This window comes from Somniosus microcephalus, chromosome 2 (genome assembly GCF_052327205.1).
Source record: "Somniosus microcephalus isolate GS21.2 chromosome 2, FLI_Smic_1.0, whole genome shotgun sequence".
NCBI classification, from domain to species: domain Eukaryota; kingdom Metazoa; phylum Chordata; class Chondrichthyes; order Squaliformes; family Somniosidae; genus Somniosus; species Somniosus microcephalus.
The window spans coordinates 214,435,656-214,458,511 of record NC_140988.1 but is presented as its reverse complement, the minus strand read 5'-3'; the positions used below and the strand labels follow the sequence as shown (position 1 = coordinate 214,458,511).

Below are 22,856 nucleotides of genomic sequence, written 5' to 3'. Positions count from 1 at the left end.
TGTAGCGTCTTCCAGATGGTAGGAGGGCGAACAGACTGTGGCTGGGGTGGGTAGGGTCTTTGATGATGGACCGTGCCCTCCGTAGGCAGCGTTTCTGATATATATGTTCTATGGTCGGTAGCCGGGTGCCGGTAATGCGTTGGGCAGTTTTGACTACCCGCTGCAGGGCTTTCCGGTCATGGGAGCTACAGCTGCCGTACCATACCGTGATACAGTTTGTCAGGATGCTCTCTATAGTGCAGCGGTAGAAGTTAGAGAGGATCGGGGGTGACAGATTACATCCCTTCAGCCTCCAAGAAATATAGGCGCTGCTGGGCCTTCTTCACCAGAGAGGAGGTGTTGAGGGACCAGGAGAGGTCTTCCGTGATGTGGACTCCGAGGAACTTAAAGCTGGCCACCCTTTCCACCTCCGCCCCATTGATGTGGATGGGGGTGTGACTTCCGCCTTTGGACTTCCTGAAGTCCACGACTATTTCCTTTGTTTTCTTGGTGTTAAGGGCCAGGTTGTTGTCGGCGCACCACTTCACGAGATGCTGGACCTCCTCCCTGTAGGCTGACTCATCGTTGTTGGTGATCTGGCCTACTACCGTGGTGTCATCTGCAAACTTGATGATGGTGTTGGAACCATTAACAGCCACACAGTTGTGGGTGAAGAGGGAGTAGAGGAGGGGGCTCAGCACACATCCTTGTGGGGCCCCCGTGTTCAGGGTCAGGGCCTGGCAGGACTGGACAGACTAGATGCAGGGAATATGTTCCCGATGGTCGGGGAATCCAGAACCAGGGGTCACAGTCTAAGGATAAGGGGTAGGCCTTTTAGGACAGAAATGAGGAGGAATTTCTTCACCCAGAGAGTGGTGAACCTGTGGAATTCTCTACCACAGAAGGCAGTAGAGGCCAATTCATTCAATATATTCAAGAAGGAGTTGGATATATTTCTTAAGGCTAAAGGGATCAAGGGGTATGGGGAGAAAGCAGGGACCGGGTACTGAACTTGGATGATCAGCCATGATCGCATTGAATGGCGGAGCAGGCTCGAGGGGCTGATGAAGGATCTGATGATTTTTCTTTCCTCATCTAATGTCAAAATGTCTTTGGCAGAAGCAATGCATCTTAACCTAAACCTAGCAGAATAGATAAAGGGGAACCAGTGGATAGAAACATAGAAACATAGAAGATAGGAGCAGGAGTAGGCCATTCAGCCCCTCGAGCCTGCTCCGCCATTCAATGCGATCATGGCTGATCATCCAAGTTCAGTACCCGGTCCCTGCTTTCTCCCCATACCCCTTGATCCCTTTAGCCTTAAGAAATATATCCAACTCCTTCTTGAATATATTGAATGAATTGGCCTCTACTGCCTTCTGTGGTAGAGAATTCCACAGGTTCACCACTCTCTGGGTGAAGAAATTCCTCCTCATTTCTGTCCTAAAAGGCCTACCCCTTATCCTTAGACTGTGACCCCTGGTTCTGGATTCCCCGACCATCGGGAACATATTCCCTGCATCTAGTCTGTCCAGTCCTGCCAGATTTTTATAAGTTTCAATGAGATCCCCTCTCATTCTTCTAAACTCCAGCGAGTACAAGCCCAATCGTCCCAATCTCTCCTCATACGTCATTCCTGCCATCCCAGGTATCAGTCTGGTGAATCTTCGCTGAACTCCTTCCATGGCAAGAATATCCTTCCTCAGATAAGGCGACCAAAACTGCACACAATATTCAAGATGTAGTCTCACCAAGGCCCTGTACAACTGCAGTAAGACATCCTTGTTCCTGTACTCAAAGCCTCTCGCTATGAAGGCCAACATACCATTTGCCTTCTTAACCGCCTGCTGCACCTGCATGCTTACCTTCAGCGACTGGTGCACAAGGACGCCCAGGTCTCGTTGCACTTCCCCTTCTCCCAATCTATTGCCATTCAGATAATAATCTGCCTTCCTGTTTTTGACACCAAAGTGGATAACCTCACATTTATCCATGTTATATTGCATCTGCCATGTTCCTGCCCAATCACCCAACCTGTCCAAATCATCCTGTAGTTTCTCGGCATCCTCCTCACAGCACACACGCCCACCCAGCTTTGTGTTGTCTGCAATTTTGGAAATAGTACATCTAGTTCCCTCGTCTAGATCATTAATCTATATTGTGAATAGCTGGGGTCCAAGGACCGATCCCTGCGGTACCCCACTAATCACTGCCTGCCACTCGGAAAAAGACCCGTTTATTCCAACTCTTTGCTTTCTATCTCCTAACCAGTTCTCTATCCAAGTCAATACCTTGCCCCCAATCCCATGTGCCTTAACTTTACACGCTAATCTCTTATGCGGGACCTTATCGAAAGCCTTCTGAAAGTCCAAATACACCACATCCACTGGTTCTCCCTTATCTATTTTACTACTTACATCCTCAAAAAATTCCAGTAGATTAGTCAAGCATGATTTACCTTTTGTAAATCCATGTTGACTTTGTCCAATCCTGTCACTGTTTTCCAAGTGCTCTGCTATTACATCTTTTATAATGGACTCTAGCATTTTCCCCACTACCGATGTCAGGCTTACCGGTCTGTAATTCCCCGTTTTCTCTCTACCACCTTTTTTGAGTAGTGGGGTAACATTAGCTACCCTCCAATCCATGGGTACTGTTCCAGATTCCATCGAATGTTGGAAGATGATCAGCAATGCATCTACTATTTCTAGGGCCACTTCCTTAAATACCCTAGGATGTAAATTATCAGGCCCTGGGGATTTATCGGCCTTCAATCCTGTCAATTTCCCTAACACCACTTCCCGACAAATACTGATTTCTTTCAGTTCCTCCCTTTCATCAGACCCTATGTTCCCCGACATTTCTGGGAGGTTATTTGTGTCCTTCTTTGTGAAGACAGAACCAAAATATGTATTTAATTGGTCCGCCATTTCTTTGTTCCCCATTATAAATTCCCCTTCTTTGTTCCCCATTATAAATTCCCCTGATTCTGACTGCAAGGGACCTACGCTTGACTTCACCAATCTTTTTCTCTTCACATATCTATAAAAGCTTTTACAGTCAGTTTTTATGTTCCCTGCAAGCTTACTCTCATATTCTATTTTCCACCTCTTAATTAATCCCTTTGTCCTCCTTTGTTGAATCCTAAACTGCTCCCAATCCTCAGGTTTATTGCTTTTTCTGGCCAATTTATATGTCCTCTCCTTGGATCTTATGCTATCCCTAATTTCCCTCGTTAGCCACAGTTGAGTCACCTTTTTTGTTTTATTTTTATGCCAAACTGGGATGAACAAATTCTGTAGTTCATCCATGCGGTCTTTGAATGTTTGCCATTGCCTATCCACCGTCAACCCTTTGAGTGACATTCCCCAATCAATCCTACCCAATTCGCGCCTCAGACCATCGTAGTTTCCTTTATTTAAATTCAGAACCCTAGTCTCTGAGTCAACTACTTCATTCTCCATCTTAATGAAGAATTCGAGCATATTATGATCGCGCCGACCCAAGGGGCCTCGTACAACAAGATTGCTAATTAATCCTTTCTCGTAACATAATACCCAGTCTAAGATGGTATGATCTCTGGTTGGTTCCTCGACATATTGGTCCAGGAAACCATCCCGTAAACACTCCAGGAATTCCTCCTCCACAGTATTGTTACTAATTTGGTTAGCCCAATCTATATGTAGATTAAAGTCACCCATGATGACTGCTGTGCCTGTTACATCCGTGTATAATAAGACATAGACTGCGGAGAACGGCACAACAGGTGTTTACTCAACGTGGCTCACACTGCAACTGCCTGTACAGATTACTACTCAGTGCTATATACAGGTGTGGTCACTGCCGGTACTACAGTATACATGAGCTGTAAAAAGTAGTTCCCCCCCTTAAAGGTACATACATTACAATTCCTCCCCTTTTAGATTAACAGTACCTGAACACTCATTTAGCAATTAAATATCAAACTAATTACAATTAACACTTTTAACATGCAACATTAGCTGAAAATAGTCTATTTATATATTCATTCTTTGGGGAGGCCTCCTGATCCTTTCTGGATAGCGCCTTTCCCGAGTGTCTTGCTCTTGGTGCGGAGGCGATTCTGGCCCCCTGTCGTCAGTTGGTTCATCAGCTTCCGATGCTACTGTTTGTGGGGTAGGTGCGACCTGTACGTCGGGTTCATCACCAGGTACGTATGGGCGAGGCATGGGGTTGACTTGTTCCTGTGACTCTAGGATCTGGTCAGCATGGCGTCTCACGATGCTCTCCCCAACGTCCACTGTGTACATTAGTGGCCCCTGCCGTGTGCATATCGTTCCTGGCTGCCATTTTTCTGTTTAGTAGTCGCGGGCCAAGACTGGTTGCCCTACATTGAAGCTCCTTGTTGGCTTCTCATTGATGTGCTGGAATTGCTTACTCTCAACATCTCTTCGTACGTTTGGTCTGAGCAAATCCAGGCGAGATCTTAACCTTCGGTTAAAGAACAACATGGCTGGGGCCTGGTTGGTGACTGCATGTGTCGCATTCCGGTAGGCGAACAGGAAATTGTCCACCTTGTGCTGCAGCAGAATGTTGTCATTGTACATAGCCTTTATTGCCTTCTTAAAGGTTCGTACGAACCTCTCAGCCAATCCATTTGTGGCTGGATGATACGGGGCGGATGTATAATGCCTTACCCCATTCTTTTTCAAGAACCTCCGGAACTCTTCGGACACAAACTGTGGTCTGTTGTCGGAGCAAATCTGTTCTGGCAAGCCATTCCTGGCAAAAATGGTCCGTAGGACTGCAATAGTTTTCTCCCTTTGATGACCTCAGGCCATTTCAAGTGCGCATCCACGGCTATTAAAAACATTGAGTCCATGAATGGACCAGCAAAATCAATATGCACCCGTTGCCATGGAGATGAGGGCCACTCCCATGGGTGTAGAGGGGCCTGTGGTGGTGCATTTTGGACTTTCTGGCATCCTGAGCAGCTCTTGGTCAGGCCTCGATTTGTTTATCGATTCCCGGCCACCACACATAAGCCCTGGCTAGGCTTTTCATTTTTACCCCTCCCAGATGACCCTCATGAAGCTCATTGATCCCTTAACTTGGGTGGAATTACCACTCGGGATCCACACATCAAGGTCCCCTGGCACACTGACAGCTGTTCTCTCCTTGTCGAGAATGCTGGCAACAGTGAGTCGCCATGTGCTGGCCATCCCTTCACCGTCAAATCATATACCCGAGACAGTGTCGGGTCATTTCGGGTTTCCTTTTCGATACAAACGTTAGTTACCGGTAGGTATTCAACTATAGTCGAATGGAATATTTCGACAGGATCCACTGCTGGTGCTTCCTCCGCAGTAGGCAGTGGCAGGCGTGATAGCCCATCAGCATTTCCATGCTGTTTCGTGCCCTTATATTCAATCTCATAGTGGTGCGCCCCTAGAAAAAGTGACCATCTTTGGAGTCGTTGCACAGTCATCACCGGAACGCCCTTCTTCGGATTAAAAATGGAGACAAGAGGCTGGTGATCAGTCAGCAAGGTGAATTTCTGCCCGTGCAGATAGTGATTGAACTTTTTCACTCCCCACACTAGGCTGAGGGCCTCCCTGTCAATCTGGGCGTAGTTACGCTCGGCTGAGGTTAGTGATCGTAATGCAAAGGCTATTGGCCTCTCTGAGCCGTCCGAGAATTTGTGCGACAGCAGCGCTCCAATGCCGTAGGGTGACGCATCACATGCCAACCGAATTGGTAATGCCGGGTTGTAATGGGCCAATACCTCTTTCGATGTGATTAGTGTTTTGCTCTTCTGGAAAGCTCGTCTACATTCGTCACTCCACTTCCATGGCACCCCAGTTTGCAGTAGGGTGTTCAGTGGGTGTAGTATTGTAGACAAATTTGGCAAGAACTTATGGTAGTAGTTTACCAGCCCGAGGAACGACCTCAGTTGTGACACATTTTCCGGTGCTGGAGCCTTGACTACTGCCTCAATCTTCTCTGGGGACTTATGTAACCCCTCTTTATCGATAACGTGGCCACAATACGAGATCTGTTTTCTAAAAAACTCGCATTTGGGGTGGTTAGCTCGGAGTCCATATTCCTGCAATCTAGTGAGCACCTGCTCCAGGTTGGCAAGGTGATCACTGTAATTTTCGCCCGTGACCAGGATGTCGTCCAAATAACACTGGGTCCCTGGGATCCCTTGCAGGACTTGTTCCATTGCCCTCTGCCAAACAGCCGAAGCTGATGCTACCCCGAATACCAGCCGGTTGTATTGGTAGAGACCTTTATGGGTGTTGATTGTGAGGTATTTTTTTGATGCTTCTTCTACCTCCATTTGCAGATACGCCTAGGCCAGATCAATCTTAGTGAAGCGTTTTCCTCCAGATAGCGAGGCGAAAATATCTTCAATCCGCGGAAGTGGATATTGTACTGTGTGCAGAACTGGGTTCACTGTTACCTTAAAGTCCCCACAGATGCGAACCTTCCTTGGTTCCCCAGGCATGCTGCTCAACGACTTTTTCATCACAGGGACGATGGGTATAGCCCACTCGCTCCAGTCTACCTTGGACAGTACACCTGAACGTTCCAGACTCTCCAGCTCTGCTTCGACGGCTGGGTGGATTGCATAAGGTACCGGTCTGGCCTTAAAAAATTTGGGGCTTGCGTTTTCTTCAATTTTAATCGTCGCTGTCATGCCTTTTAGTGTTCCGAGTCCTTGCTGGAACACTTCTTTCGCGTCAGTTAGGATCTTTGACAGTCGCCCAAGTGTGACGTCGTCATCCTTTTTGTCAGCCACAGTCAGTGCCTGTATGGAATGCCAATCCAGTTGTATTTTCCGGATCCATTCACGTCCCAGTAATGGTGGTCCTCCATCTTGCAATACATACAGGTCTAGTTTTGGTGTTTCCTTACCGTTATATATAACGGTCACCCTTATTTTTCCTTTGGGGTAGACTTTTTGCCCCGTGTACATCTTCAAAATAATTTTTGTGTCTCTCAAGGGTATGTGTGAGAATAGCTGCTCGTAGTCCCGTCGGTTTATGACTGTTAGGGCTGATCCTGTGTCCAATTCCATCTTTACCTGGACTCCTGCTAACTTGAGAGTGACCCAAATGGTTCAGTGATCCTCCGTTGTGATCACATTATGTAGTTTCAGACAACTCAGTTCCCTGCTTTCGGAGTCGTTATCACTCTTTTGTTCGTCTGAACTATTCTCCGTCATCTTATGTACCTTCTTGTACTTTCCTTTGGTAGGTTTCTTATTGCTGGTTTTCTTTCCCGACCTACAGACTCGTGCTATGTGTCCTACTTTTCCACACTGTCTGCACACTTTGTCTTTGAACCAGCAATCATTCTGGTCGTGTGTTGTTCTGCCGCAGCGATAGCACTTCTCTGTTCCATATGACATTTCGTTTGTGCCATATTCTTGCGGTCTCTCTTGTATCTCTGCAGCGCCCCGTGCTGCTGCTTCATATGATACCGCAATGCTGAAAGCCTTTTCCAGCGTAAGGTCCTTTTCAGATAAAAGCCATTTCTGGGTTCCTTCACTTTGAAGCCCACACACAAACTTGTCCCTTAAGGTATCTGCCAGTCCCGCTCCAAACTGGCAGTGTTTCGATAGTTTGCGCAGTTCTGTTAAATAATCAGCATTGCTTTCATCCTTATGCTGGTTCCGTTTGTGAAACTTGAATCTTTCTGCTATCAGCAGCAGTGTGGGGTTTAAATGTTCCTTTAGTATCGTTACTATGTCTTCAAAACTCTTTTCCATTGGCTTCGTTGGGGTTACTAGATTTCGTAATAAACCATACGTCTTTGCACCCATTAAATTTAACAATACCGACGCTTTCTTGTCATCTGACACCTCATTTGCCTTGCAGTACACCTCTATTTGTTCGACATATGTAGTCCAATCTTCGACTTCATTGTCAAATGCGGTGATACTGCCACTCTTCGGCATTTTGGGTGTGGTTTAAAATGGCGTCTCCCAATGGCTTAAAATGGCGCCTCCCGCGCTTTCCTTCCTCCCCCGCTGCTGCCGGTTCTCGTGGCAATTGCGGCGCCCTGTAGGTTTTGCGCGTTTCTCCTGCGCTGCTGCCAACGCCGCTCTCGGTGGTCCTCGTGGCAATGGCGGCACCTCGCGGGTTTCTTGCCGTCTCTCTCTCCCTCTCTTCGACGCTGCTCGGCCCCTGAACACCGGCTGCGCCCTGTGCACTCTGCCCTCTCTCTCTCTCTCTCTCTCTCTCTCTCTCTCCCCCGTCGACGCTGCTCGGCCCTTTGCTGTGCCGCTCGGTCGGGCTCTAGCCTGCCGCTGTCCGGGAAGGGTCTGCGCACTACCTGTTGCCAGCCCGTTTTGCTGGACCACCTCGACTGGAAAGCCAAGCCTGGCTCTCGACAGCCTCCCCCGCAATTCTCGAGTCTCTGCTGGATGACTGGGCGGTTGCTCGTGGTCGACGCCCGAGTCTCTGGCCTTGACCTCCAATCCACTGATCTCCAGGAACGAATCCCTGGGAGGTGATGCAGAGTTGCAGGTAGGTTCGAACCTGCCTCGTCGCCAATGTTACGTCCGTGTATAATAAGACACAGACTGCGGAGAACGGTACAACAGGTGTTTACTCAACGTGGCTCACACTGCAACTGCCTGTACAGATTACTACTCAGTGCTATATACAGGTGTGGTCACTGCCGGTACCACAGTATACATGAGCTGGAAAAAGTAGTTCCCCCCCTTAAAGGTACATACATTACAGTGCCCTTTTTGCACGCTTCTCTAATTTCCCTTTTAATGCCATCCCCAACCTCCGCATTACTGTTTGGAGGTCTATATACCACTCCCAGTAACATTTTCTGCCCCATGGTATTTCTCAGTTCTAGCCATACAGATTCCACATCATCAGAGCTAATGACCCAGAAACTCGGGTCCCAACGCGTGAGTACGGACGGAGACTCACGCGTGGCCCCGATTGAAGTGCCGGAATCTTGCATACACTACGCATGCGCGGGAAACCGGCACTTCCGATCCTCTGAACCAAGGGGTTCAGAGGTGGAACGCGTGCGCACGGGAGTCTGCGCGTGCGCGTTGAACTTCCTTTTTTTTTTCAGGTTTTGACGTGCGGTTAAGTCTGTACATTTTAGAAATGTAAAAATCAGCCATAATGACTTCATTTTCAAAGGTAAGTGGTCAATTATTTAAAATTAAAACATTTTTTCCACAGGTTTTTTACTTTTAAATACTTTAAAGCAAGGTAAGTTTATTTTTAGCCCCGTTTTTTTATAAAATTATTTTTTCCAAAAATTTAAATTTTTGTTTAAAATAGTTATTTAATGTCATTTATAGTTTATTTACAAAGTGTGATGTTTTTAAAAAATTTATTTGAAGGTAAAGTACAGTTTTACAGCCTCAGCATTTATACGTTTTGGCAGGTCTATCTGTCAAGACTTATGAATAGAGCATTCCCTGCTCCGATTGGCTGCCTGTTGCTCACGTGATCCCAGGGGACGCTTCGCACTAACTACGCCCCTGGGACACACCAGCATAACGTGCCGGCCTCTGGGACAGGCCTCGGAAAGGAATTCCACGCAGGCCAAGAGGTCAACTGCCGGCGGGCTAGGTAAGTGTAGGTTGGGGGCTTGCACCCGCGGGAAGACCCCGACCCGAATTTCTGGGCCAATATCCTTCCTTACAATTGTGTTAATCCCTTCTTTAACCAGTAATGCTACCCCACCTCCCTTTACTTTTTGCCTATCTTTCCTGAATAATGAATACCCCTGGATGTTGAGGTCCCAGCCTTCGCCACCCTGGAGCCAAGTTTCCGTAATCCCAATCAAATCATATTTGTTTACCTCTATTTGCGCAGCTAATTCATCCACCTTATTATGAATGCTCCTCGCATTAAGACACAAAGGCCTAGAAATTCAGTATCGCCACGTTTGGGGCGTTATAGTCGAGCGGGCGCTAAATTTAGCGCCTGGCGCAAATTATCGCCACCTTCAGCGAAATTGACCTGCTTCGCCCCAAGAGGTGCTTGGAGCGCTAAAGCAGGCGCTGCACGACTGTCCTAAGGTGCTAAGCCGGAGAAGCGAGGCGCTACCACCGAGGGCGGGCACAGCGCAGGTGCGGCCAGTTAGCGATTGCAGGCAGACATGCTGGCACCGGTCAGCTCTTAAAGGGGGAGGGTCGATTTGGATTGCAGCCACGTCCTGTACATTGGAGCCCTGATTCTCGGCCAGGACAGACCTGCTGCCACATTCTAACACCTAGGACCATGGAGAGGGCCAGGGAGCAAGCGCAGCGGTTCAGTGAGGGGGCCCTGCAGGTTCGGTGGCATAGTGGTTAGCACTGTTGCCTCACAGCGCCAGGGACCCGGGTTCAAATCCGGCCTCGGGTGACTGTGTGGAGTTTGCACATTCTCCCCATGTTTGCGTGGGTTTCCTCCGGGTGCTCCGGTTTCCGCCCACAGTCCAAAGATGTGCGGGTTAGGTTGATTGGCCATGATAAAAAAATTGACCCTTAACTGTTAGGGGGGATTAAATACGTGGGGTTACGAGGTTACGGGGATAGGGCTTGGGTGGGATGGCTGTCGGTGTAGGGACCGGGTGCTAGGGTTTGGATGATCAGCCATGATCTCGTTGAATGGCGGAGCAGGCTCGAAGGGCCGAATGGCCTACTCCTACTCCTATCTTCTATGTTTCTGGTTGGCGCAGTGGAGTGCAGACGATCTATCCTGTTTCCGGACAGTGGCAGGAGGCCGCTGCCCACCGACTACTGCAAAGCTTGGAGGGAGGTGGCTCACAGAGTGACCTCCAGCAGCATGGTACCTAGGACCTCTGTGCAATGCAGGAAGAAGTTCAACGACCTCACTCGGGTTGTCAGGGTGAGTACCCTTTTCAGTATCCTCTTCATCGCTGCATGTGGACCTCACTTTATGGGCAAAGGGTCCTGAAAGCCCCAATGGCCAGACCTCATCCACCACCTATGGGCCTTTCATGAAACTCACATGCACATTCACCACTTTACACACTGTAAAGGCTATTCCACCATGGGAGGCAGTGCAGCCAAGATCAGGGCTTCACACTGTACTCAGAGCCCGTCCTTTCTCTTGCAGGGCAAGCTGGCACACAATAGGAGGCAGCAGCAACGGACCGGGGGAGGCCGGCCTCACCTTAAGGACCTCAGCGATCTGGAGCAGCGAGTCCAGTGCATTATGGCAGGCCGGCTGGTTGGCCCCTTCGCCACTGGAGATGCCGACCCCGTTCTGGACAGCAATGGTAAGGTCATTACTTTTTTTTACCTCCTTCCACTTGTGTCTCACACCAGCATCGTTTGGCACTATCGAACCAATACAGTGCATGGCAGCACTCATGCCTCCCTCACTGCCGCCCTGTCCTCACGCTAAAGCAACTCTTGTACCTCTCTGCTTTCAGATGGTGAATCGCCAGGTGAGGAGGTGGGCCCTCAAGCTGTCACTGTGAGTGATTCTGAAGGCGAGGAGGAAGAAGAGGAAGCCGGACCATCAGTGCCACCCTCAGCCGAGGCAGCCCGTGACCATAATGGGGACACGCCTTCCCTGGAGGGGAGCAGGGGGGAAGGGCCTGAGGAGGGTGAAGCTCCGGGGCCCAGCGGGCTGCAGCAACGCGGGGGGGTTAGGGAAGCTCGGCGGCCTTCTCCCCGGAGGGAGAGTCTGACCTCCAGTCCTGCTACAGTGAGCGCAGAAGAGGTGCGGCTCCTCGCTGAAATGGGTGCCCAGGCGGAGCAGAGGCACACTGAGCTCATGGCTGCAGTGGCAAGGATGCCCGAATCCATTGAGTCACTGGCAAGGAGTGTCCAGGACTTCGGGGCAGCACAGGCAAGGAGTCTGCAGGACTTCGGTGCAGCACTGGCAAGGAGTCTGCAGGACTTCGGTGCAGCACAGGCAAGGAGCCTGCAGGACTTTGAGGCAGCACAGGCGGCTTCTACGCAAGTGCTTAGTGGTGCCATGCAGTCAGTGGCTGGTCTGATGCAGACGCAGATTGAAGCCACATGAGCACTCACTGCTGCCACCCTCGCTGCATCAGGCACGAATCGCCGGGGCCCTCGCCGCGCTGCAGAAGGCCAGCAGTCTGTGCTTCAGCAGATTGCTTCGCATGCTGCAGTGCTGCCCCGTGGGAGTGCCAGTGTGTCGTCTGACCAGGGAGTGCCTGTGCTCTGTCAGGATGGCAGCATTCCTGCTGCCAACACTGTCACTCATCCACTGCAACTGCCACCACCTGTAGGACAGACTGCTGCCGCCCATGCAGAGTTGGAGCAGTCAGCAGCCGGGCCCTCCAGGCCCAGAGCTGATCCAGGCCGTCCCTCAAGGGCATCTGCCGACTCAGTTTCTGACACTCAGCAGCCTTCCCCCAGCCTTGCTGCAGCCACTGGGGTCCCATTGCGGAGAAGCTGCAGGGTGGGAAGGAGCCAATCTCGCAAGTGGATCACCCTCGCAGGTCAAAAAGTAGGAGGTCTGGCAAAATGCTGTTAATTTTTTTAGTGAAGGCCGAGGATCATGGTCATTTCTGGTTAACTCTTTTGTTCATTGTCTCCAGGTTGTGAGAGCCAGTTATGTGTTTGACTTTTTTTGGGGGTTTCTCTGTATTTCTTTGTCATGCGGGAAGGGCACACAGTTTGTTAAATAAATAATTGTCTTTATTCAGATTGTGCATGTTTGCTCTTTGAACTATTTGTTGCCTTGACCGGCTCAGGGTTTGCGGAACCATTCCATTCATGTTCTTTCAATGGCACAAGCCATTCCCTCAGAGGGGGCCTAGAACCGACTTGCAATAAGCCACTGACGGACGGCCCTTGCACTTTGTGCCTCCCTCCCGTCTTGGTGCTCCTCCTCCTCCTCTGCTGGTGCTCCAATGTCTGCTGGCAGTGGCTGAGTCCTGAGGATAGCCAGGTTATGCAGCATGCAGCACACTACAACGAAATGGGAGACTCGCTCAGGCGAGTACTGAAGGGCTCCCCCGGAATGGTCCAGACAGCAGAACCGTTGCTTTAGCACGCCGATTGTGTGCTCAATGATGTTCCTGGTCGCTTGATGGCTGTCATTGTATCGTTCTTCAGCATGGGTGCTGGGCGCACGGAGCGGGGTCATCAGCCAGGTGCACAAAGGATAGCCCTTGTCCCCGAGAAGCCAGCCTCCTGGGTGAGCCGGGGCTTCGAAAAGGTCTGCCACAGAAGTCTGGCGCAGGATGAAGGCGTTGTGGCTGCTGCCTGGAAAGCGGGCATTGACAGCTAGTAGCGGCTGTTTGTGGTCACACACCAACTGCACGTTCAACGAATGGAACCCCTTCCGGTTGCGGTAATCCTCGGCATTCTTTTGAGGCGCCCGCAAAGCCACATGCGTGCAGTCAATGGCGCCCTCGACCATGGGGAAGGCCGCTATTCTTGCAAATCCCGTTGCGCACTCTTGCTGCTTGTCCAGGGTCATGGGGAAGGAAATGTACTGACGTCTCCTTTTGAAGAGGGCATTCGTGACTTGGCAGATGCAGCAATGCACCGCAAACTGGGAGACATTGGCAATGTCCCCAGTAGCGGATTGGAAGGAGCCAGTGGCATAGAAGTTGAGAGCCACAGTCACCTTCACTGCCACCGACAGAGACGTCCTGCTCCTCAGCTGAGGCTGCAGATCTGTCTGAAGCAGGTGGCAGAGCTCAGTGACCACCTCCCTGCTGAATTGAAGCCTCCGAATACACTGCTCCTCAGACATGTTGAGGTAGGAGAACTGCTGGCGGTATACCCTGGGAGGGTAAGGTCTCCTGTGCCGACGCCTGTTGGCCCTCCTCCGTCTGGCCATGATTGGCACTCTCTCTCGGCGTCTCTGAGCCCTCTCAATGCAATGGAGAAACCCAACGTTTCCACCCATTGCAGCCCCCATAATATGTGGCCACTCAAGGTTATGGGACTGAAAAATCAATCCAGCTGCAAAGTTCTGGGTTGATGCCAGGAGTACCTGTGCGAGTGCTGAGTCAAAGCAGAAAGCTCTCTCCCTTTGTCTCTCTGCAAATCTCTCTCTCACACAGAAGGAGTGGTCCAAAATGGCTACCACTAAGAAGCCAGGAAGAGCCCCCTTTAAATAGCGTCCCCCCCCCCCCAACCCCACAGCCAGGCGGAAAGAAGGGGGGCGCCACCGAAGTTCCGGTTCGGGGCGCTCCAAGGGCGTTGCACCATGAAATGACGTAAGGATCTGCGCGCGCAGCTGAGCGTGCGTTACGGTTTTGCGCCGCCGCTAAATGTCTGCTCAATTTCGCGAGAGGAGCAGGTCTCGCCATGCCCGGGCGCTAGCCGCTTCGCGCCCCACTTATCGCCCTCTTAAGGCGTTAACGGCTGGCGCTAACAACTGAATTTCTCCCCCAAAGCCTTCAGGTGTATTTGGATTTTCAGAAGGCATTCGATAAGGTGCCACACAAGAGGTTATTATACAAAATTAGGGCTCATGATTGGGGGTAATATACTAGCATGGATTGAGGATTGGTTAACGGACAGAAAACAGAGAGTAGGAATAAACTGGTCATTTTCGGGTTGGCAGGCTGTAACTAGTGGGGTACCGCAAGGATCAGTGCTTGGGCCTCAGCTATTCACAATCTATATCAATGATTTGGATGAGGGGACCAAATGTAATATATCCAAGTTTGCTGATGATACAAAGCTGGGTGGGAATGTAAGTTGTGAAGAGGATGCAAGGAGGCTTCAAGGGGATATAGACAGGCTAAGTACCTACTAGGGGAAGAGAGAAATTGCGTAATACTAGCGGCACACTATGTTACAGCTTGCCATAAACAGAGGGACAACCACTAAATATAAGAAAAGAGTATATGTAAATTATATGAAAGTATATTTATACACTCAGGGATACATCTGTTTATACACTGTATGGATAGATCTGTATTTTTGTGAACAAACATGAATGTTTTCCGATGCTTTGGCAACATAAGATGTAACTTGTCATGCCAATAAAGCGATTTGAATTGAATTGAATTGAGTGGGCAAGAACATGGCAAATGGAATATAATGTGGAGAAATGTGAAGTTATCCACTTTGTTAGGAAAAATAGAAAAAGCAGAGTATTTTTTAAGTGGTGAGAGATTGGGAAATGTTGGTGATCAGAGGGACCTGGGTGTCCTTGTACACGAATCACTGAAAGTTAACATGCAGGTACAGCAAGCAATTAGGAAAGCAAATAGTATGTTGGCCTTTATTACAAGAGGATTTGAGTATAAGAGTAAAGACATCTTACTGCAATTATATGGGGCCCTGGTGAGACCACACCTGGAGTATTGTGTACAGCTTTGGTCTCCTTACCTAAGGAAGCATATACTTGCCATAGAGGGAGTGCAACAAAGGTTCACCAGACTGATTCCTGGGATTGGGGGGATTGTCCTATAGGGAAAAATGAGAGGTGATCTCATTGAAACATACAAAATTCTTACAGGTCTTGACAGGGTAGATGCAGGAAGGATGTTTCCCTGGCTGGGGAGTCTAGAACCAGGGGTCACAGTCTCAGAATAAGGGGTCGGCCATTTAGGACTGAGATAAGGAAAAATTTCTTCACTGAGGGTGGTGAATCTTTGGAATTCTCTACCCCAGAGGGCTGTGGAGGCTCGGTCGTTGAGTATATTCAAGACAGAGAGTGATAGAATTTTGAATATTAAGGGAATCAAGGGATATGGGGATAGTGCAGGATAGTTGAGTTGAGGTAGAAGATCAGCCATTGAATGGCGGAGCAGGCTCGACGAGCCAAATGGCCTACTGCTGCTCCTATTTCTTATGTTCTTACAACACACCCTATTGCAGCAGCATTATATTTCCAGTCCCCATACTCTCGCTATCCTCCAGATTTGTCTGAGTGAAATGGCACAATTAAGTTGAATTATTGTGACTCAATCCCTACTAAATCAGTCTACATGCATTTGTATAATTTGGTCCACTTAAATTCTGCCTTTGCCTTTTAAAAAAAAAAAAAAAAAAAAAAAAAAAATTGTGATGTATATGAACAGCATGACAAAAGAACTAATATTTTACCTATTCCACTATAAGTTTTCCTGTTTTGGTTAGAGGAATAATGGCTCATGTCTTTGGAATCACAGGGATAAAGAAAGGAATCTTAAAAGAAAATCTGAAAATTTTTATTCAAATTTTCAAAATGTGAAACATAATTTCATCAGTTTTTATATTGGCCCAGAAATTTGGGTCGGAGGCTTCCCGTGGGTACAAGCCTCCGACCTGCACTTAGCTAGCGTGCCGTCCGTTGTGCTGTGGGCCCGTGTGGGATTCCGATTCTGAGCCTGCTCCAACTGCCGGCGCGCAGTGCTTGCCTATCCCAGGGGTGCAGTTAGTTTGAAGCGTCCCCTGGGATCATGTGGGCCATGGAGAGCCAATCGTAGCAGGGAATCTCTATTCATAGATTTGACAGGAAGACCTGTCAAATCAATGATTAGAGTTCAGCCCCAAAACATAACTGAAACTTCAAATCACATTTTAAAAATAACTATAAATTACATATAAAATAACTATTTTAAACAATAATTTAAATTTTACCTTTCTTTAAAGTATTTAAAAATAATAAACCTGTGGAAAAAATGTTTTAATTTTACTTAATTCACCACTTACCTTGTTAAAAGCAGGCCTTGCGACTGCTTTTTAAAAGCGTAGCTCCTGGAGACTTACCCTCCCGGAGAAATCTGGAAAAAAAATGGAAGTTCCAGGCGTACGCATTCGACCTGTGAACCGCTTCCTTTAAGGGAACGGAAGTTCCGATTTCCCGCGCATGCGCTGTGCATGCACGAGACCGGCACTTTTGTTGGGCCTACGCGTGAGTACCCAGCGCGTACTCACCTGTGGGGACCCGAATATCTGGTCCAATGTGTTTTTTTGTTTGTAGACCAAAGGATGTAAGTCTTTGAGTACAACCTATGCTCCTCAAGAGTAGATCTCAGCATGTTTATCAATTTTCCGCTGTCAGCAGAAAATTGTGCTTGTGTATGTCTGACAGAAATGTCAAGATTTTTGCAAGAAGCAGCTTAAAATAATTGCTGTTTCCTGTGACTAAACCAATGTCGTAGAGCAGAGCATTGAAAAACAATTCCAGTTGCTACAAAATTTTTACTGGAATAGTAACCCACAGAGCTTTAGGGAGATGATTGAATCTGTTGTATTTTCTACTACTGAGGTGCATGTTAGAGCACATTTTTGTTTTCAGTTCACCAGTGGACTACTATAATGACTACGTGGGCATTGAGAGTAGCCTTTCCACACAAATTCAGAGGCAGATTTAGGAAGCTGTGCAGAGGCAACTAGAATGACAAAGGCTTAACACAAACAGAAAGGCAAACTCTGGGAACTTGATGTAGACACTAGTGATACATGAGCAGGTGATCAGCACTGATGATTGTGCTCACAGTAGGATCATTTGTGTCCCAATTTTTGCACAGTGGATTGAGTAAGATCAGGTGCAATAATGTATTTAATGACCATTCAGTATCCTATTTACAGAAAAATGCTGAGTGCATTCATCACAATGATTGATTGTAAACAAGTTTCTTTTGTCCAACTTAATGAAAATTAAACCATGGTCACATTTTGGGATTTTATTTGACCATTGTTGCACAGAATGAATATGGAAAAAGACAGAAAAATGCTGGAAATACTCAGCAGGTCAGGCAGCATCTGTGGAGAGAGAAACAGAGATAACGTTTCAGGTCGATGACCTTTCATCAGGTCATTGACGAAAAGTCATCGACCTGAAACTTAACACTATTTCTCTCTCTTCAGATGCTGCCTGACCTAGAAACATAGCAAAATGGGAGCAGGAGTAGGCCATTCGGCCCTTCGAGCCTGCTCCGCCATTCATTATGATCATGGCTGATCCTCTATCTCAATACCATATTCCCGCTCTCTCCCCATACCCCTTGATGCCTTTTGTGTCTAGAAATCTATCTATCCCCTTCATAAATATATTCAGTGACTTGGCCTCCACAGCCTTTTGTGGTAGAGAATTCCACAGGTTCACCACCCTCTGAGTGAAGAAATTTCTCCTCATCTCAGTCCTAAATATCCTACCCTGTATCCTGAGACTGTGACCCCTCGTTCTAGACCCCCAGCCAGGGGAAACATCCTCCCTGCATCCAGTCTGTCTAGCCCTGTCAGAATTTTATACGTTTCAATGAGATCACCTCTCATTCTTCTAAACTCGCCTGCTGAGTATTTCCAGCATTTTCTGTTTTTACAGGAAAGTCTTTTTTATCCGGCACCGACAGGACCAGCGTGGTGCCGGTTTATCAAAAAGTCCGGATTACAGAGAGGTATAGTAAAAGGTACGAGAGCCAGGCTTCCCTGTTGCTTAGCAACAGGTGCAGGAACGCCGGCCAGAAGATCCAGGCGTCCCTGTTGCTTAGCAACAGGTGCAGGAACCCCGGCCACAAGATCCAGGCGTCCCTGTTGCTTAGCAACAGGTGCAGGAACCCCAGTTACACAGCCACAGATCCAGGAACGGCCACTAATATGAAGTAAAACATACCTGAACCTACTCCTGAATTTTGCCGGTTAACAGAGATTTTCGGTTATTTAGGTGCCGGTAAATCGAGAGTTTCCTGTATTTAAATTTCCAGCATCCGCAGTATTTTGCTTTTACATTGATGGAAAAAAGAGTTAGATTTAAGGCTTGTGTTTTAAAGAAAAATGCTTTCACTCAAGTTTTTTTTTAATAGGGCATTGAGATGAATGGTGATTGAAATGCTAATGAGCTAGGCTTCAATGTTTCTCGAAGACTGTCAATTATAAGCAATTAATTTACATGTCTCAACAATTGATAAGCATCTTACACCCATTATGTTGGGAGTTCCCTGGTCCTAGGTGTTTAGCAGGTGATGCCCAGTGTTTAGCAGGTGATGCCCAGTGTTTAGCAGGTGATGCCCGGTGTAGGCTTTGCTATTGGATTGTGAACACGGGGATTAAAAAAGAGAGACAGGCATCAGTCAGGTTCAGAAAATGGAGTGAGGTCACTCAGGTTTCTAAACAGAAACAAGTTTCTGAGGGCAAGTTTTCACCAGGCTCAGAAACAGAACACAGGAAGGTAGTTAGTTTAAGCCAAGCAAGACGATTCATTGATGTGGGGAAGCATAGCATGTTCATGATTTTGCATTATTACGCATAGACAAGTTGTACTGATTGAACTAGGTGAATGCTGTATGTTCACTTGCTGTGAAATAAAGCAACTTAACGATTCATAGCAGGCTTCACCTTACCAAGTCCACCTTCAAAAAGATTGGAGAAGCACCTAGGGGTGTACATGCGAAAGATATGAATGTTCGGTTTAGATCACAAGAGGGTACCGTTGTTGCGTCCCGTGGGTTCTGCCATTGAATATGTAGATATTGGGAGGTGTGAGGTCAACTCTGGAAGGGAAGGCCATGAACTCGACATACGAGAGCATCTGACACTATTGAACCTAAGTAGCTATCTACGGCAGACCCAAATTGGTAACATTTATAGACAAGAGGTATAAACCTGCCTGCATAACCACAGATCCAGAAGGATGTAGGTCAACGTTTTATGTTAATATTAAGAAAAAGTAATGGAAGAAAATAGATTGTAGGGTATTAGTGGTGTGCTGTTTGAATGTAAAAGTAAACAAAGTTTATTTCTTTTTCTTGCTGCAGTGATTCAGAAGTTATTTTTGCATATTGATTCCCCAAGAGGTTAGGACAAAATTGGTGCTGAAAAGTTGACAATCAGTGATGTTAAGTAAATCTGACTCAAGGGTGGTTGTGGGGAGGGGTGGTATTTTTGTTACTGCCAACTCTCAGTCTGTTTGGCTGAAGAGTTGCTGCCAAGGACTGCAGTGACTGACTCAAGTGTGGGCATCTGCAGCAGAGTTTTGGCTAAGAGCCAGCCATAGCATTAAAATGCATTTGCTGCCTTGGAAAAGGATTGCGGATAAATAATGCAGCACTTATTTATCAATTCAACTTGAGTGCCTTTTACTTTAAAAGAAAATGTCAGAAGTGATTTTTTTTAACGTGCATATAGTTATTTTATGAAGTTATTAGTTTACGTTGTCATTTTATATTTTTATATATACATATAATACAGTTCTGATTCGTACTAAATTTGAAAAAACACAAACTGTATTTTTTTTAATGTACCAAGTGTGAGTCTGTAATCTCAATGAATGGTATGGGTTTTGATTTATTGCTGAGCATTGCAGTCACTAGCAGCATTTTGCTAGCGAGTAGTTTAATTAGTGAGTCAAGCATTCTGCCTTCATTTTATCACTATTCTCACTTGCTTTTTAAAAAAAAGACAAATTTTCCAGTTAATTACAGCAGCCAGTTTTTTTTTTAAAGCCCATCTCCATAACAATTGTACTTTAGTTGTAGAGCAATATTTTGTTAAAACTTAATCGGGACAGTCGAAACAAATTCTTTTGGGATGAAAGGCCAAGAACTACCGGTAAGGAGAGGTTGTTCATTCAGTGTTTACGTAAGTACATATATGTTCATATTAAAATTGGCAGAGTTACCTAGAAATATATGGATATCTCTTCTGAAAGAGTCTACTGAGCAGTACATTCTGACACCTACTGAATTAGTTTCTGTGCACTCTGATCTTGTGGAAGGGTTAAAATCCTATCTTCCTTCACCCTGCCCAACAGAAAACATTTGGCCTAGAGGAAAGGATCACAGTTAACTATTATCTGTCATTAGAAACTTGGCCACAAAGAAAGTAAGGGGGAGAAATTGGGTGAGTAGCGCCACCTGTTAGCGCCTAAAGAGGCAGCCAGTGGCTGTAGCGCCACTGGCTGCGCCTCCCGCGATATTCAGCAGGGACGCTAATGGTGGCGTTAGCCTGTTGCGCTGCGCCGCCACCGATGACGTCATCAGTGTGCGCAGCGCCCCGATCGTGATATTTGGTAGCGAACAGCGCCGTTCACTACCCGCGCCCAGTTCACGGGGCCTTACTGCGCCGGCAGAGGCGCAAGTTAAGGTGGAGGTGCGGGGCGGCTGTTTTTTTCGGCGGCCGCCTGCCAGCACCTCCGTCCCCGGCCTCCTGTTCTCCCCCCCGCAGCATTGCCGGCTGTTTCCCGAGAGCCCGGCACTTCTCCACGGTGCCGGGCTCTTTTGCTGGCACTCGCGATCGGGGTTCGCGCTGCTGCAGGCCCCTCCCCCTTAACAATGGGAGGAAGGCCTGCAGTACCGCAGCGTGCCGTGCCGCAGCGTGTGGCGCTGCGGCACGTTGCGCTGCAAAATTCACTTTCAGCGCCCTAAGAGGGACGCGGAGCGCCTCGAGCCGCGCCCCGTCTCCCTCTAGGGGCACCGAGGCTGAATATCTGACGATCGCTACTGCTCCAAATGCTGCGCAAAAATCTGCGAACTTGGCGCCAGTTTGGCGCCTCACCCCAATTTCTAGGCCTAAGTCTTAAATGTCAAGTATTTATTAATGGGTCATCTTTTTTACGTATATAGAATTTCCTGTGTGGCTCCTTTTCATTCTCGCAGCTTACCAAATAACATGATGGAAAAAGATCAGAGTATATATGATGCGTTATTCATAAATTAGCATTAACCTCCCATTCTGATCCTTGATTTTGTGTATCTTGTGGTATTCTGAAAATGATGAATGGCCCCATACCCAATAATTGACTTGTTTCATATTCTAGTATTGCCAAAAGATCTTTTGTGTGAGGCTTGAACCTCATTGCTAGAGGCTGTTCTCAAGGCAAACAAATATCCATAGGTGGAAAGGTTTTCCCCTTCCCCAAGCTATAACATTCTCCAGATGGAGAAGGATGGTTGTATAGGTTAGGTATAGAGTATAACATCTGCCTAAATTGGGACAGTCAATCACGCTACTGGAAATAACAGGAGTTTCCCGAGGTTCTTGTGTTCAGGAGTGGTGGGCGTACTCCCTTTCTACTCCAACACACCTGTATTATATATCTATATCAATATAAAATTACATGTGTATGTATGTTGGGGAAGAGGGGGGTGAAAGTGTGTTTATAATAATTATAAAATATTTTGGACAAAGTTCTTCATATTAGATAGATTGGGGTAAAAGTAATGTAAGTGTTTAAAAAAAAAAGTGAATGGTTTTTCCAGTGTGTCCAGAACTGCATTCATGTTTTTGGTTCAGCAAGGTAGGAGGCAGTTTCTAGAAAATTAAGTGGGACAAATAGGTAAGGTAAGGGTAAGGGAGCATTTAGCAAAGAGCAACCATAATGTAATTAGGTTCAATATAAAAATAAAAAATGGTGGGGAATAGTCAAATTATTTCATTGGAAAAAAAACAAATTTCAACAAGATAATTGAAAAAGAAAATTTAGCAGGTAAGACTGTGGACATAAAGGGAGATGATAAGGATATAAAATAGACGTCGGTAAAGGAGGTTCAGCAAACGCTAGAATACCTTAGATGATTAAGGAAATTAAAGTGAGACTTAAAAAGGAGGCATATGACAAATCTAGGACTAATAATACCAAAGAAAATCACAGATTAGAGACGGGAATGGAAATCTTTTCACAGAGGATGAGGGAATTATTGAGATCGCAAATGAAAACTTCACCTCGGTTTTTACAAAAATGTAATGGGAATGAAAGGGTACAAGAGGAGGACATGAAGTAACTAAATTAACCTGATCAAATTTATGAAGGGTTTTGATAAGCTAAGTAGGGAAAAACTATTTCCACTGGTTAGTGAGTTGATAACTAGAAAACATAAATTTTAAACCACCACCAAAAGGACACAGTGGGGCAGGCGTTGGGAGAATTGTTTCTACACAACAGAATGGCAGTACAGTACATGGATTGCCCTGCCAGAAACAGTCATGGAAGCAGGATTTATAATAGCTTTTAAAAGGGAAGTGAATAAATATT

At 47.1% G+C, this 22,856-nt stretch overlaps 1 protein-coding gene across 8 annotated transcripts in view; it reads left to right on the top strand.

Annotated features, from left to right (window-relative positions):
- The window catches only part of apbb2b (amyloid beta (A4) precursor protein-binding, family B, member 2b), a 449,372-nt gene that overhangs the window by 286,932 nt on the left and 139,584 nt on the right, over positions 1–22,856 (top strand). The window lies entirely within an intron of this gene.